Source organism: Taeniopygia guttata, chromosome 1, assembly GCF_048771995.1.
Source record: "Taeniopygia guttata chromosome 1, bTaeGut7.mat, whole genome shotgun sequence".
Lineage (NCBI taxonomy): Eukaryota > Metazoa > Chordata > Aves > Passeriformes > Estrildidae > Taeniopygia > Taeniopygia guttata.
This window is the reverse complement of record NC_133024.1, coordinates 44,400,209-44,414,526: the sequence shown is the minus strand read 5'-3', so window position 1 is coordinate 44,414,526 and position 14,318 is coordinate 44,400,209. Positions and strand designations below refer to the sequence as shown.

General features: G+C 35.9%; 1 long non-coding RNA gene across 1 annotated transcript; it reads right to left on the bottom strand.

The window, feature by feature from the left end:
* Positions 1-4,952: 4,952 nt before the first annotated feature.
* On the bottom strand, positions 4,953-14,042 carry LOC140683885 (uncharacterized). The gene is made up of 2 exons (XR_012055475.1): positions 13,154-14,042; positions 4,953-5,144 (listed from the first exon to the last, which is right to left on the bottom strand). It is a non-coding gene; the product is annotated as an uncharacterized lncRNA (long non-coding RNA).
* Positions 14,043-14,318: the final 276 nt, after the last annotated feature.

Below are 14,318 nucleotides of genomic sequence, written 5' to 3'. Positions count from 1 at the left end.
TTGGAAGAGCACCAATCCCAGAGGAAACCAAAACAGGAGACACAAAAATCTTAAGTGTGAGGAGCTCTTCTTATTTCATAAGATTAAGAGCTTCTCTAATGAATACAATTGGCAAGGGAAGTATTTAGCAATGTATAGTACCACTTAAGCCATATTAAGCACTTGCATTTCCTTATGACTATTGCTTTGAGGTAATTTGAAGGACAAATGGTCTCTTGTGGCAGGGTAGGAAGAAGGCTTTCACATTGCTTTTTCTTTCTGAGTGTGGCAGAAATAGAGAAACTTTCCTGTGCAGATGGTTTATCAATTTTAGAAGAAAAAGGTTAACAAGTTGCACAAGTTGTCTGTCTTTGGAAGACAGATTAGAACAGGAGAATTGGGCAGCAGGGCTGAATTTCCCATTAGTGAAGGAACACAAACAGAATATGCTGGGTCCATTATGTGTATTTAGTCATATAATGCATTTTAGTCCTGTATGTCTCTGCAGTTCTTTATGTTCCACAATGGTTAACTCAAATTTTAACAATATCATTACAGAATTTGGAAATTAGGGGTTTTTAAACATCTTCCAACCTAAAAGCAAGCTATAAACGTATTGCATGTCCCACTTGCACCAAAGTACTTTAAAACACATCCTTCTCTCTGTGGTATGCAAGTACAGGTAAGACTCGTACAGTGAATAAGTTCTAATGAGGCAGGAGGACATTCTGTCACCATAGTTTGCACAAACTTTCTGGATTTTAGGTCAGGATCACCACTTCTATGTCATTGTCACTACACTGTCTCAACCCAACCCCCAATAAAGAGTGATGAGCTGCTTGCAGGCTATAAACCCTCCAGAAGAGTGAATCTGCTTTGTATTGGAATAGGCAGTTTTGTTATCAGTGCATTCAAATGGGTCTTCACTAATGCAAATTAATTTAAAAATATACCTCTGTCCCCGCCTCCTCTCTGAAACCTAGGGCAGAGAATGTCATCAGCTGTCAAGAAAGCTGTACTGGCCTTACTTTAGAAAGCATCCAGTCCTATTGAAAGTGAGAGAGTGTTTATCAAAACTCTAGGCCCTAGGTAATTCATCTGATAGTCACTGTGTATTATTATAAGCCCTGCATATTGGTTATTAAGTCCTGAACATTGGTTATAAAAAATTACCTAGATGACATAAAGGCACGGCCATAGGACCACCTGAGGGAATTGGAATGTAAGTAGAAGGATTTTCTAAGGAATCTGAAGGAAACTTCTGGAATTTTTCAAATCATTTTTACAGACAAGAATGGGTATTGTTGAAGCATGTTATTCTGTTGCTCTGTATTCAATAAATCTGGGCAAAATTTTGCAAATAAATTTAAATTGGAATGTTTTTTTTAAGGTTCACCCTGGAATGCCCAAGCATAGATGTACAGAAATACAGGTTTCTGGAATTATAACACTGGAAAGACGCTTGAATAACTGTAGACAACAACTCATAATAGATGACATATAATTCACGCAAATGAAATTGTTGAATGAAATCTCAATTTTGTTTTCTTTTGCTTTGTTTGAATTTAGTGAAGGTTTTATTTAATCTATTTATCATATTGTTTATTGTTGTGGTCAGTTTTAATGTCCATAAAGAATGCTGTCAAAGGGCTTGTACAGCATGGTCTTTAAGTGACATTGAAAATACAGTCCTGAGAAAATTTCAGGGGACATGTTGTTGCTCCCTTTCTATGTTAGCATGATAAATTACTGAACAGCCATAATTTTGCATTTCATCCATTTATTCATTCTGATTTTTTTTTTTGGTTGATAATCTTAATTAAAAAGCAAATAATTTTTTTCCTTGTTGTGTTTTAATATTTTTCCAGGCATAACTTTTGTGCTCAGGGTCTGAAAAAGCTCCATGTTATTTTGAACTTGCAAGTGTGAGCCTTTCTCAAAGGTGGAAGTTTCTGCTTTTTTGGTCCAAAGTGGCCTTGGACCTCCTGCTGTGTTTATCATATACGTCAGTCAGGTTCACTAGACACCCATGCAGAATGCCTTTTATTCTCGCTTGAAGAGAGTCCAAACAATACTGAGAAGGTGATCTAACCATAGAATGCTGCCTAAATGAATTTTACCTACCAGTCAAGAGTGCATTTAAAAAGAAATGTGACTGCAAAGTCCAGAAAACATTTTTTTAAAGTGATCGCAAATTAAAATCTCTCCAGCAGATGGAAAAGAGGGACCACCTGGTAATAGGCCAGAAATCATTTTTGTTTTGCATTTAAGATTTTATGGATGTGTGCCAGCAACCCAAATCCAGCATCTGTTTCTGCAGCTGCTACACAGGGAAACAACAATTCCTCAGGCTAAAAGTTGCACAACAACAAATATCAAAGTAACTCAACTGATGAGTGAACAGTAAGGGAAAGGAGAATTCTTAATTGTGACCCTTATGATCTGTGAATTGTAATAAAGGTAGTGAATTTAGAGAGATCTGATTTAAAGCAAATCTCAATATTGCTAGAATATAATTTTGCATTCTCAAATCATATTTTCCTACTTTAATTCCAAAAGACAGAGTTGCATATGTGCAAAGTACTTAGCACAAGTGGAAAAGTTATGTTTTGTAAATCATTGCATCTTCCTTGTAAATCATTCCATCTCCCATGGAATGCCTTTTAATATTTGTCTTAACACAGAGCTCAGTCCCCTAGAAAGGAAAGCTCTGCCTACAGGATATTTTGATCTGCTCCCTTGGTTTGATAAGGGTGGTAAGCGGTTGCTTTGTGTAAACTGATTCAAAAAAACTTTATCTATATTATAGAGAGGATCAGTGTGAAGGTTGGAGCAAGACAAGATCTTTATTGTATAGACAGGACAAGTTAGTGATAAATACGATAATAAGGAACTAGTAGCTCCTTCCTGCATCTCTATTAGTAAATTTCTCCTTCCTTCCTTGTTACACTCAAAATCTTGCTAAGAATAAAAAGGAAGAGTTTTGCTAAGAGTAAAAGCCTCCTATGTGGAAGTCATAATTTTTTATTAGGCTAATTAAGGCCTTAGAGTCTAATCAAAAGGAGTTATTATTATTACATTTACAATGAAGCTAACACATTCAGTAATATAATGCAAATACATACATATTATACCCTCTTTTCCTCTGGTGTTATGTTTATACTTCCTTTGAGTCCTAAGGTTTACAGCTTTGGTTTTCAAGAAAAGTTGGTCCAGGCAGTAATGAAAAGTCACCGGTATCCTGAGGTTCTTGCTCAGAAAAATATGATATTGGGTGTGGAAATTTATTCCTCCTAGATCTTGAGTCCCCTTTTAAAATTAATAATTTTTTAATACAAACATGTTTGTGCATGAGATAGTGATATGAAAGGAAAGAGCTCGATAACAGCTTTTAAGAGAGCTGAAGCTTCTAGAATAAAAACAAAGTGGGTCATATTGTCTGAGCTATATCTGTGCGATCTGTTCTCAATGTATTCTAAATACAGTTATTCTCATTTTCATTTAATTCATGTGTCCTACCTCATTTTAGAGTTTTGCTACCATGTCCTATTCTGTGCATCATTTTGTAGTCACGCTTATTTTCTGTTTTTCTTTTGATATCTTTGAAAGCTACCTTATAAATATTTTAAACATTTTCAGATCTGTTTAATTTTAAAAGATAGTCATTACAAATTTTAGACCCATTTTATCCAGTCTCCTGCAGCACTTTTGCAAGCTTGGCATCACTGCTGCTGTCAGTGACTAAGACACAAATGGGAAGCGAACACACTTGAGCACCATCTTGGCTTGGGGATGGAATGCTGCCAGCCTCCTGTTCTTGCCTTTAGTTCACTGAACACTAACTCAGCCGCGACCCATGATTGAGAAATAAATTTTCACTTTCATTTTTTCAACACTGTTACAAACAAGCTACACAGACATTGTCCTCAGATTAAGTCAGCATAAATTGATATGAAGCTTCACCAAATGAAAAAAATTGAAGCCTATTATTTCCTCCAACGTATGATCCAACAAGGATCGTACTGCTGTAGAAAAAATTTCATTTTACATACCATAAAAATACTTCGATGATTAAAGTATTTTCTCTTCTACATTCCTAAAGGAACATAAGCAGCTGGTCCACTTTCACAAAAGAACTGAGAAGGAAACAAAATCGTCAAATGGAAAATGTCATTGTCTTGAGGGCAACCAGCTGAAGTCATGTGTTTTGTTTGGTTTGAAGAAGAAAAGGCTGAGGGATGACTTCATCATAGACTGCAACTTCCTCAAAGTGGACAGTAGAGGGGGAGGTTCTGATCTTTTTTCTCTGATGAACTCTGATAGGACAAGAGAAAAGGTAATGAAGCTGCATCAGAGGAAGTTTGGATAGGACACTAGGTAAACGTCCTTCACCACAGGCTGGGCAGTCACTGGAACAGCTATTCAGGGGAGTGGTCATGGAACCAAGCTTTTCAAAGTTCAGGGAACATCTGGATGTTGCTCTTAGCCATGTGTAGTTTAGTTTTAGGTAGTTCTGTGAGAAGTGGGGAGATGGACTTGACTATGGGTCCCTTCTCATGAGATATTCTGTTATTCTCTTTCCCCAAAGGGGAGAAACTTATCATGGAGAAAAGTTGCAATATTATGAGTTGTCTAGCGACTAGTGTATGAAACATGTCTTTTTGAATATTGTCATTTTTTCCACTGACAGTTGTCTTTGGCTTTCTGTAGAAAGTAAAAATGTTATTTTTGCCAAGCAATTACATAGGAAGATTTTTTTCTTCTTTCTTTCTTTCTTTCTTTCTTTCTTTCTTTCTTTCTTTCTTTCTTTCTTTCTTTCTTTCTTTCTTTCTTTCTTTCTTTCTTTCTTTCTTTCTTTCTTTCTTTCTTTCTTTCTTTCTTTCTTTCTTTCTTTCTTTCTTTCTTTCTTTCTTTTTCTTTCTTTCTTTCTTTCTTTCTTTCTTTCTTTCTTTCTTTCTTTCTTTCTTTCTTTCTCTTTCTTTCTTTCTTTCTTTCTTTCTTTATTTCTTTCTTTCTTTCTTTCTTTCTTTCTTTCTTTCTTTCTTTCTTTCTTTCTTTCTTTCTTTCTCTTTTTTTCTTTCTTTCCTTCCTTTCTTCCTTCCTTCCATTTTTTTCTTTCTTTTTTCCCTCTCTCCTGAGATTTTCTATTTCAGATCTTCTATTTCCTAGAATTTAAAGCAATGAGGGAGTCAGTTTGACATTATTAAGAACCAGGTTGTGAGTCTTGTTTTTATAGGAATTTGATTATTTCAATAAGAAAGCGAGATGGTTAAATTATAATAAAATTTTATTGGAATATAGCCTAGTTAAGGCTTTCTTTTAATAAGTCTAAATAAATCAGTTATTTACTAAAACAACTAAATATTGTCAAAGGTAAAGTAGTTTCATATATTGGAAAAAATATTTAGTTCAGGCATTAAAAGTGGAAAAATATATGCCATTTTTACATCATTGACTTCTTTATCTGGATAAATAAGAAAATATTGGGTTTCGCCTGCTGTACAATACAAGCAGCATTCTTCAGACTGGTTGTAGACACAAAGAACAGATGTTTGATTTAAAACAAGGATGTAATGCCATGCCATAGCAAAAGGAGGGCAGCTTAAGAAAATGACAGCACTAATGTTCTGATACCTTACACTAATGAGAGTTGGCAACATAACAGTGTATGTCATTATAAGCTGTCATCATGAAAAATTATAAGAGACACTAACTTGCCAGAGCTGTTGCATTTACTGAGGCCCTTATATTTAAGTTGCTGTTCTGCTTCCAGAAGAGAAGGGGAAAAAAAGAGACAAGTTAGAATAGTCTTCCTCCTTAAACGGAAAATCTCTCTCCTAGACTTATTCTGCTTTTTATACTTTAACTCATTGCAAAGCTTATACACTGAACAAAAACATTAGATTTTCTGGCATAAAGTTGACAAGATGATCATATAAGTTTTCATGTGAGAAAAATTCTTATAAAAATTGCAAAATTTATTGGACTTTATAGTGTTTTCAGCAGTATACTAGTGAACATTTTTTCAAAAATGTACAAAGTTAGATCTACATTTATTAATTGTAGAACTGGAAGAAAACCAAAAATATCAAGCACAAATCCACCTGAGCTAATTAATCCTGTTGCAAAAGGCTCCTGAGACAAAGCTATTTTCTCTGTCATGGCATTATGATATCTGAGCACATTTCCTCATTGGTGATTATGTGGATATTTCTAGAACAGTGTTATAAAATTATCCCTGTTCTAAGATATACATAACTAACAGAGAAATTCAGAATAAGGATGCAGAAATCTGTTTTACTTCCAAATGACCACTGTCCCTCAGGGGTCTAGATTGGAACTGGTACATTTCAATGCCTTTATTAATGACATTGACAGTGGGATTGAGTTCACCCTCATCAAGTTTGCAGGTGACAGCAAATTGAGTGGTGCAGCTCATATGTTTGAAGGAAGAGCTATTGTGTAAAAAGACCTTGAAAACCTCCAGGAGTGGGCCTAGATGAACTTCATGAGGTTCAGCAAGGTAAAGTGCAAGGTCCTGCACCTGGGTCAGGACAACCACCAGTATCAATACAAGATGAATGGGTTTATAACAACCTTGCAGAAGGGATTTGGGTGTAGTGGTAGCTGAAAAATTCAACTTCAGCTGTCAGTGTGCACTTACAGATGAGAAAAGCAACTGTATCCTGGGCTGTAAAAAAAAACCAACAGTTTTGCCAGCATGTTGAGGGAGGTGATTCTTTGCCTTCACTCTACTCTCGTGAGACCCTCATCTGGAGAGCTGCCACAAGCAAGCCATGGACCTGTTACAGCAGGTCTGGAAAGAGTCCAGAAAAATTATCAGAAGGCTGGAACATGTCTGATATGAAAAACAGACTGAGAGAGTTGGAGCTGTTCAGCATGGAGAAGGCTCCAAGGAGACCTGATTTTGGGTTTTCAATATTGAAAGGGGGTTTACAAGAATGAAAAAGACTTTTTAATAGAGCTTGTAGTGAGAGGACAAAGGCAAACAGTGTTAAAATGAAAGAGATTCAGGTTATATGTAAGGAAAAATTCTTTTAACGTGAGTCTGGTGAGATCCCGGAACATGTTTCCCAGAGGAGCTCTGGAAAATGAAAGTGTTCAAGGCCAGACTAGATGGGGCCCTGAACAGCCTGGTCAGGGAAGATGTCCCTGCTCATGTCAGGGGTATTCAAACTGGATGATCTTGAAAGTCCCTTCCTACCCAAGCTATTCCATGATTATATTATCCATACTTATTTCTTTTGTGTCAACTATTGCACTACAGCATAAAGAAAAGGAGAATGACTTCAAGCTGTGATTTTTCCCATTAAGTCATTTTATAGATTTTAAGTCTGTAACATATATCAGAAGGAAAAAGAGTCTGAGGTCCTAATACTGTTGTAATCTTATTGCCAAACACTTTTTGAGGTGTATTTCCTCTGATGAAAAAATAAAGCTTGCAAGGAGAAAAACACAGAAAATTGAAAAATGAGACAGTGCTGGACAAATGAATGTAAATACTTTCAGATTTAAAAATATTCTAGGTGAAACATATTTGGAAAGATAATCCAGGGATTAGTACAGTTTATGAATACCTGTGCTTCAGTGACTGACTTTTCAAAGGGTATCTTTTTCAAGCTTATTAGAAAATGAAAAGCAATAACCAATTTTCAATTAGACATGTAATACAATTCTTAAATATGACTGTGGAAAATAGCTACCAAAAGTGTTTAAAAAATCCAAACAACAAAAACTAAACTGAAAACTGAAATAAACTAAAAATATAACTGGATATAATGTGATATGAATGACATGCCTGTCAAGTAGTATTCAGTGTACTGTCACTTCCATAACCATATTTCCTTTGATATTTTATATGGCAACAAGAAAAAGCTCCAAAATCTGTACAAGCACAGTATGCATCACACTACTTTATCTAATTGATCTCTTCTTAACTTTATTATTCAGACATAAGAACTTAACTTTATTAATCAGACACATGAAGCAGAGCATATGCATCTTATTACTAGACCAGGATGATAGACATCAATCATTTTCATCCCTGGCTTATTTATGGGTCACCCATAAATAAAGCCTACACATCATTTTAATCTTAACAAAATGAAGAAGATAAAACCTGCAGTTAATAGTTCTAATAGCACTCTAAGATTGATGCCAAGGAGTTTCTGTGACTTTTGTAAAAAATTCAAGTGGGATTAATTTTTCCTAACTTTAAATAGCCACAGCATTGATGGGTCCATGTCTGAGACAGAAATCTAGTATTTTCAGCTAGAGAAGAAAAATAAGAGGTTTATGAGAGCTCTTGTAAATGTCAGTTAGAAATTACTCGTGCTCTGAAAGTGACTGTTTCATTCTTTAATTATAAGGAGAGTGAAGGCACCTAGCTAATATGCAGGTTTGAATAACAAAAACATTTGAAGTAGAAATGACTTGAAGTAGAAAAGACCATTTCTTACATTGGTCTTCATTACTGAAGAAAGCATTTAGTTATTTGCTTAACTCAGAAGATAAAAAGATATGTCTCATGCTCTAAACCTTTGTAAGTGTACTTACCACTACAAACAATATTCCCACTGAAACCCTGAACATCTTGCATAGCTGCGTGCAAAAATATTGATAAAACAAAGTAATTCCCCACAAATGCATCAAATCCAGGAGCTTTACATTATTCAAATCCCCTATCATGCTAGTGAAAAAAACTGAAAATCACTGTCTTTCTGTAAAAAAATATATGTCGTTAAATTTAGCTATTATAGTAAAGATTTGGAGAAGACCAGAAGTATATCTCTTCTATAAGCTTCTTAATAAGTATGCATAATGGAGTGAAAGGCAGAAAAAGTAGTTATATTTCATGTATATTACTCTGAAAATGAATTCAATTATATGCTTATTTATTGATGCATATTTATAATGCTTAATTAACACAGTGAAAAACTCTGTGTGCGTATGTATATATGTATTTAAATTACATAGATAAATGAATGTCTTCTCTGTAAACACAGGAGTATACTGAAAAATATCTATGCTGACATCCTTCATAAAATTAATGTCTAATTGAAGAAAGGCATTCAATTCAAGAAATAAAAATAATTTTCAAACTTAGCTCAACAAACTGTTTAGTATTTGAACCAATATTTATGAGAAGCACCAGACTTGTCTAAGAATATACAGACTGTAGATTTAGATTGATGTATGAGAAAGAGAAAAAAAGCAGCAAAGTTAGAGATCTACTCTAACTAAAATGACTTTTTTTACAAAGAAAGTGAAATAAAAAGTCATTGTGAAAATTAGTTTAGTTCTAATGCATCATATAAAGGTTGTTGGGAGTTTTCTTTTCTTTACTTCTTTTTTTCCCTTTCTCCCCTTGGCTGTCCATTTTACTACTGTCTTCACAGGAAACAATGCTAACAGGATCAGCAAGCTGAGTTTTCTCTAGTGAAATAAAAATGTAACATCTGGGTCCCAAACAGCACTTTCTTTAAATGTCTGAAGACACCATGCACTTATGAGACTTCAGTAAGACTCACAAACATATCAAGAAGACAGGACAGATGGAAAGGAGAAACAGTTACAGGCATTGCTCCTCTGCTAGTGTCCTATAGACGGAACAAAACATATTTTGGCCTTTTGTAGCCTAAGGCATTAGACATATCTCTCTGTGACAGAAGGCAGTGTCAGAAAAAAACAGAGCTCAGATAACCAAAGAGGATTATTGGACAAATTTGGCTAGAAAGTGAAAACAATGAACAGAGTTGACCTCTGAGAATAAGTAGTGTAGTTCTCAAGTCAAAACAAAATACTGTGCAAAATACTAGATTATTTGACTGCAGCAAAAAGATCCCCTTTGTTCTGCTTTCTGGACTTGGAAGAGCTGAGCTCTTTATGATCCCTGACTTACTGCATCATCAAAGCTCATGAACATAAACAAACATCAATCTGAAAAATACTCAGTGGGAGATGGCAAGAAGTTATCTTGAGGCCTCTGGAGTTTCAAAACTCTCATCAGAATGTGAAACAGCATTTAGTGAGGGTGAGTCTGCTTTATTTTCTGCAAATTTTCAGTTAACACCGGTATCTGAAAGTTTTAAGGTCTTTGATTATTTTATTAGACACTCATTTCACTATGTTACTTTTTATAAATGTTTCTATCAACACCTATTTTTCCCCTTTAGATGGGTTATATTTCTATAGCATTTAGCAATAGTGATAATGTGCTTTCTTAGACATAAGATAAAATATTCCCAGTCACCAGCTGTTTTCTAGTCTTTGTAATGGAGGCAAAACATCTCCTTTGGTCATAAATTCAGCTTTCAAAGATTTTTTTAATTACACATTTATTTTTTCTGAATAGAGTTTATGTAGGCCTGTGGTTGGAGTAAACTTAAATAATGTATTTTACCTATTTATTCTCCATAATTTACTATTTTTATTTGAATGCTACTGCAAAAAAAATGTGACACAAGCCAGTTTGTGTACCTGTGTCCAATAACAGGAAAAATTAATTAAACAAGGTTCCTGATTTTATTCAGAATAATAAACCATTTGTCTTCTGATGCAATGATCATTATTCTGATGGTAATTTCTGTGGAGCTTCCTGCTTTTCCACAGTTTTTACTTCCTTTTTTATTGCTCATGCCCTATTTGTAGACTAGAAATATGTAATTGTCTCTCTTATGCTGTGCTATGTATGAAAAATACTCTACCTAAATTAGGAGATAAAAGAGCCAGAGAGCATTTGAAAGCCCTGCAGATCAGTAAGATGGTGTGGATGATGGCTGAATATCTACAATGCATGGTAGCGTCTCAGCTGTCAACAACAAACCATGGTGGGACACTGCTAGTTTGTCATGGACCATAACAGTACCAGTATCCATGCTGATTGGATAAAATAAACAGCCATGTGCCAATACTCAGACTGTGATCTGGCCTTTTTAATTTACAGATGCAACTGAAATGTACCTTCATATGTGCCGCTCTGTGAACCCCATGTGTCTTACTCTCTTAATACTTTTGATTCACTAAAGCCCTAGAATGGATAATGCACATGTTCAGGGTACTCAAACTAACCCTCAACCTTGAGATTTTCTCAAGGACTAGTTTTCTAACTGGCTATCAATTATCTCAAATTTATATAGAACTGTTTAAATTCTCACTTTTTTTTTTTCCCCTTAGGCTTTAAGAATTTATAATTCATTCTTTTTCGTTTCTTAGATTTAAATGCTGTCTTTTTTTTTATCCCCTCATACCTTGTGTATTATGGATTTGCAGTTCAAGTCTTCTTCCAGAATTAGCGGAAGTATCGAAAACATTTACCAGTGAACGTATGCTTGTTAGAAATTAGGTTACCTTCCAGTTGTCTTCCTTCCTATTGGCACCCACTCCTTACTTAGTGAAGCGCTTTTTCACATATTTCAGAGTATCCCTGATTTATCTAAAAAAATTGAGATTTTTTTGAGTTGCTAAACTTCTCCCTCAAATTTCCTTGAGTGTCATGTTTATATATTGAAGCTTTTGGTTGTTTGTCTGCTTTGTGGTGTTTTTTGGTTGGTTGGTTGTTTTGTTCATTGGTTTGTTTCAGTCTACCTTTACAGATTCATTTTAACTTTGGTACTTGATTTCATTCATCTACCAGTAAGACTTCTGAAGACTGCCAGGTCTGCCTTTACTCAGGGTCTCAGACCCAGCTAGTAGCAAGGACTAGTACACAGAGTTCAAATAAAGCCTTAAGGTGGAAGAGGAATTAAATCACCTGTGAGAACATATTTGAATGCAATGTGAAAGAAAGCAATATTATTTTTTACATAAAAATGTAAAGAGAAGGAAATTGAGCCAGAATTAAAGAAACCCTACTTTTGTGCATCATGGTTGCTGTCTCAAGATGAAGACATTTGTGCAAAACAAGAACAAGAGTCAGGTTGCCTCAAAGATTAATGTTATGATGTAATTTGCTAAAAGAGAAGGTGTCATTCCCATTGTATTTGTCTCTGAGGAGGGAAGGAGGAAGAGGAATAAGACAAATATCTATTGTGGGGATTTTGTGCTTTTTTTTTCTTTGTTTGTTTTCCCCAGACAATAGTACCTCTCCTGTTGTCTATGTAGTGATACCCCAGAAACTGGACTGGTAGATACCACCTACGTATAGATGGCATTCCTGATTCTTTTATATACATTGTGGTATAACGCTATCCCTTGTGTATATTTCTGGCAGCTGTAACTGTCCATTAGCTTAGTTTGATAGGTTTTTCATATAGTCAGGTTAACTTTAAATAGCTTATTTATAAAACAGTCACCACATTATCAAAGGAACTTTAATACTGTGTCAAAACATTATCACTAAAATCTTGTCTTCCCACTGTATCTAAAATCATTTCAAGCTTAGGATAAGAAAAATTTATATCTATCTTTTTGTTATAGCTATGTTTCCATTCTTTGCTGGATTATTTATTTCCTTAAGGTAGGAATTGTATGTCTTTTGGTTCTATAAGACCATAGTGAAACACTTTGCTCCACTGGGAAGAGATTGTCCTCTTGAGACTTGCACTCACTTTTAGCCTGCAGAGCTATGAGATGCTGGACTGTAAGGCTGTGACATTTTTATGAACACTATTTTAGGTCATTTAAAGATATTTCTGTGGCTCCCTCTGGGCATTACACAGTCAAACTGAGATTCAAAAATAGATCCAATTAAATTTTTAAAGCCTGAAATTTTTGCAATTTCTTTGCTTATGCTGAGAAAACAGAGTGTCAGGCTGTAACTATGTCACAGCAGGGGTCAATGGTAGGGTGCTGCAACATTCCTGAAGAAGGCATCCTTAGAAGGATGGCTCAGGGCACAAGCACATCCTTCTCCCAGCCCAGCGAGTAATTTCAGCTCTTCAGGTGACTGCAGAGCAAAGGGCCTTGAGCACTGTGTAGCACTCCACAGAGAAAGAGCATTTATTGACAGCAGGGCTCTCTATGAAGGAGGCCAGCAGCAGCAGCTCCCTAAACTGGGGAAAGACACGGGTTTATATAGGGAAGGAGAGGGGAGGGGATAAACTGGCAACAAATCAGATACAGGTTCAGGGGTGGAGTGAGAGGAGAAAAGCCAATAGGTAACAAAGAATCCACATACATCTTGCAAAGACCTCTGGGTGGGTAATTTTCTCACCCTGACTGGAGTTAGTTACTTAGGGATTGGCCCTCCAAGGGAGCATAGCAGGCTCTTCTTTAGTGGTCCCTTCGGCCCCCACATAAATATGCATGGAAAATGGGCATCTCAGCTGTACCAAAATAAAAAGAGAAATGAAGAAAATAATTTTTTTAAAGTACTGCTTTAAAATCTAACCTGGATATCAGGGTAAATATAGTTCTTAAATTATATTATATTGGAGTAAATATATATAAACATTTTATTTTTCCTTTACAATGATGGTTAAATCTTCCCTGCTAATCTCTTTTCCAAATTAAAAAAAATCAATTTGATAAAAGAACCCAAAAGATACCGTAAAAGAGTCTATTCTTGAAATACCATGGTATTGGGGTGACCCTGACTGGACAACAGGTGTCCACCAAAGCCACTCTATCACTCCTCTCCTGAGCTGCACTGTGGAGAGAAGGTACCAAAAGGCTTGGGAATCAAGACAGAACAGGGAGAGTGAATACTTTCTTAATTTTTTGCTAGAACTCAATGTTTTCCTATTTTCCCCTACTGTTTAGTTTAAATTTGAATAATGTAGTTATAACATTAATTTAGTTCTATGTTAAGAATTTTACAGGCTAATTAGGTTACATGCATTGATAATGTAACATTTGAAACACAGTCTTCTTCTCCTCTTCTCTTCTCTTCTCTTCTCTTCTCTTCTCTTCTCTTCTCTTCTCTTCTCTTCTCTTCTCTTCTCTTCTCTTCTCTTCTCTTCTCTTCTCTTCTCTTCTCTTCTCTTCTCTTCTCTTCTCTTCTCTTCTCTTCTCTTCTCTTCTCTTCTCTTCTCTTCTCTTCTCTTCTCTTCTCTTCTCTTCTCTTCTCTTCTCTTCTCTTCTCTTCTCTTCTCTTCTCTTCTCTTCTCTCTCTCTCTCTCCTCTCCTCTCCTCTCCTCTCCTCTCCTCTCCTCTCCTCTCCTCTCCTCTCCTCTCCTCTCCTCTCCTCTCCTCTCCTCTCCTCTCCTCTCCTCTCCTCTCCTCTCCTCTCCTCTCCTCTCCTCTCCTCTCCTCTCCTCTCCTCTCCTCTCCTCTCCTCTCCTCTCCTCTCCTCTCCTCTCCTCTCCTCTCCTCTCCTCTCCTCTCCTCTCCTCTCCTCTCCTCTCCTCTCCTCTCCTCTCCTCTCCTCTCCTCTCCTC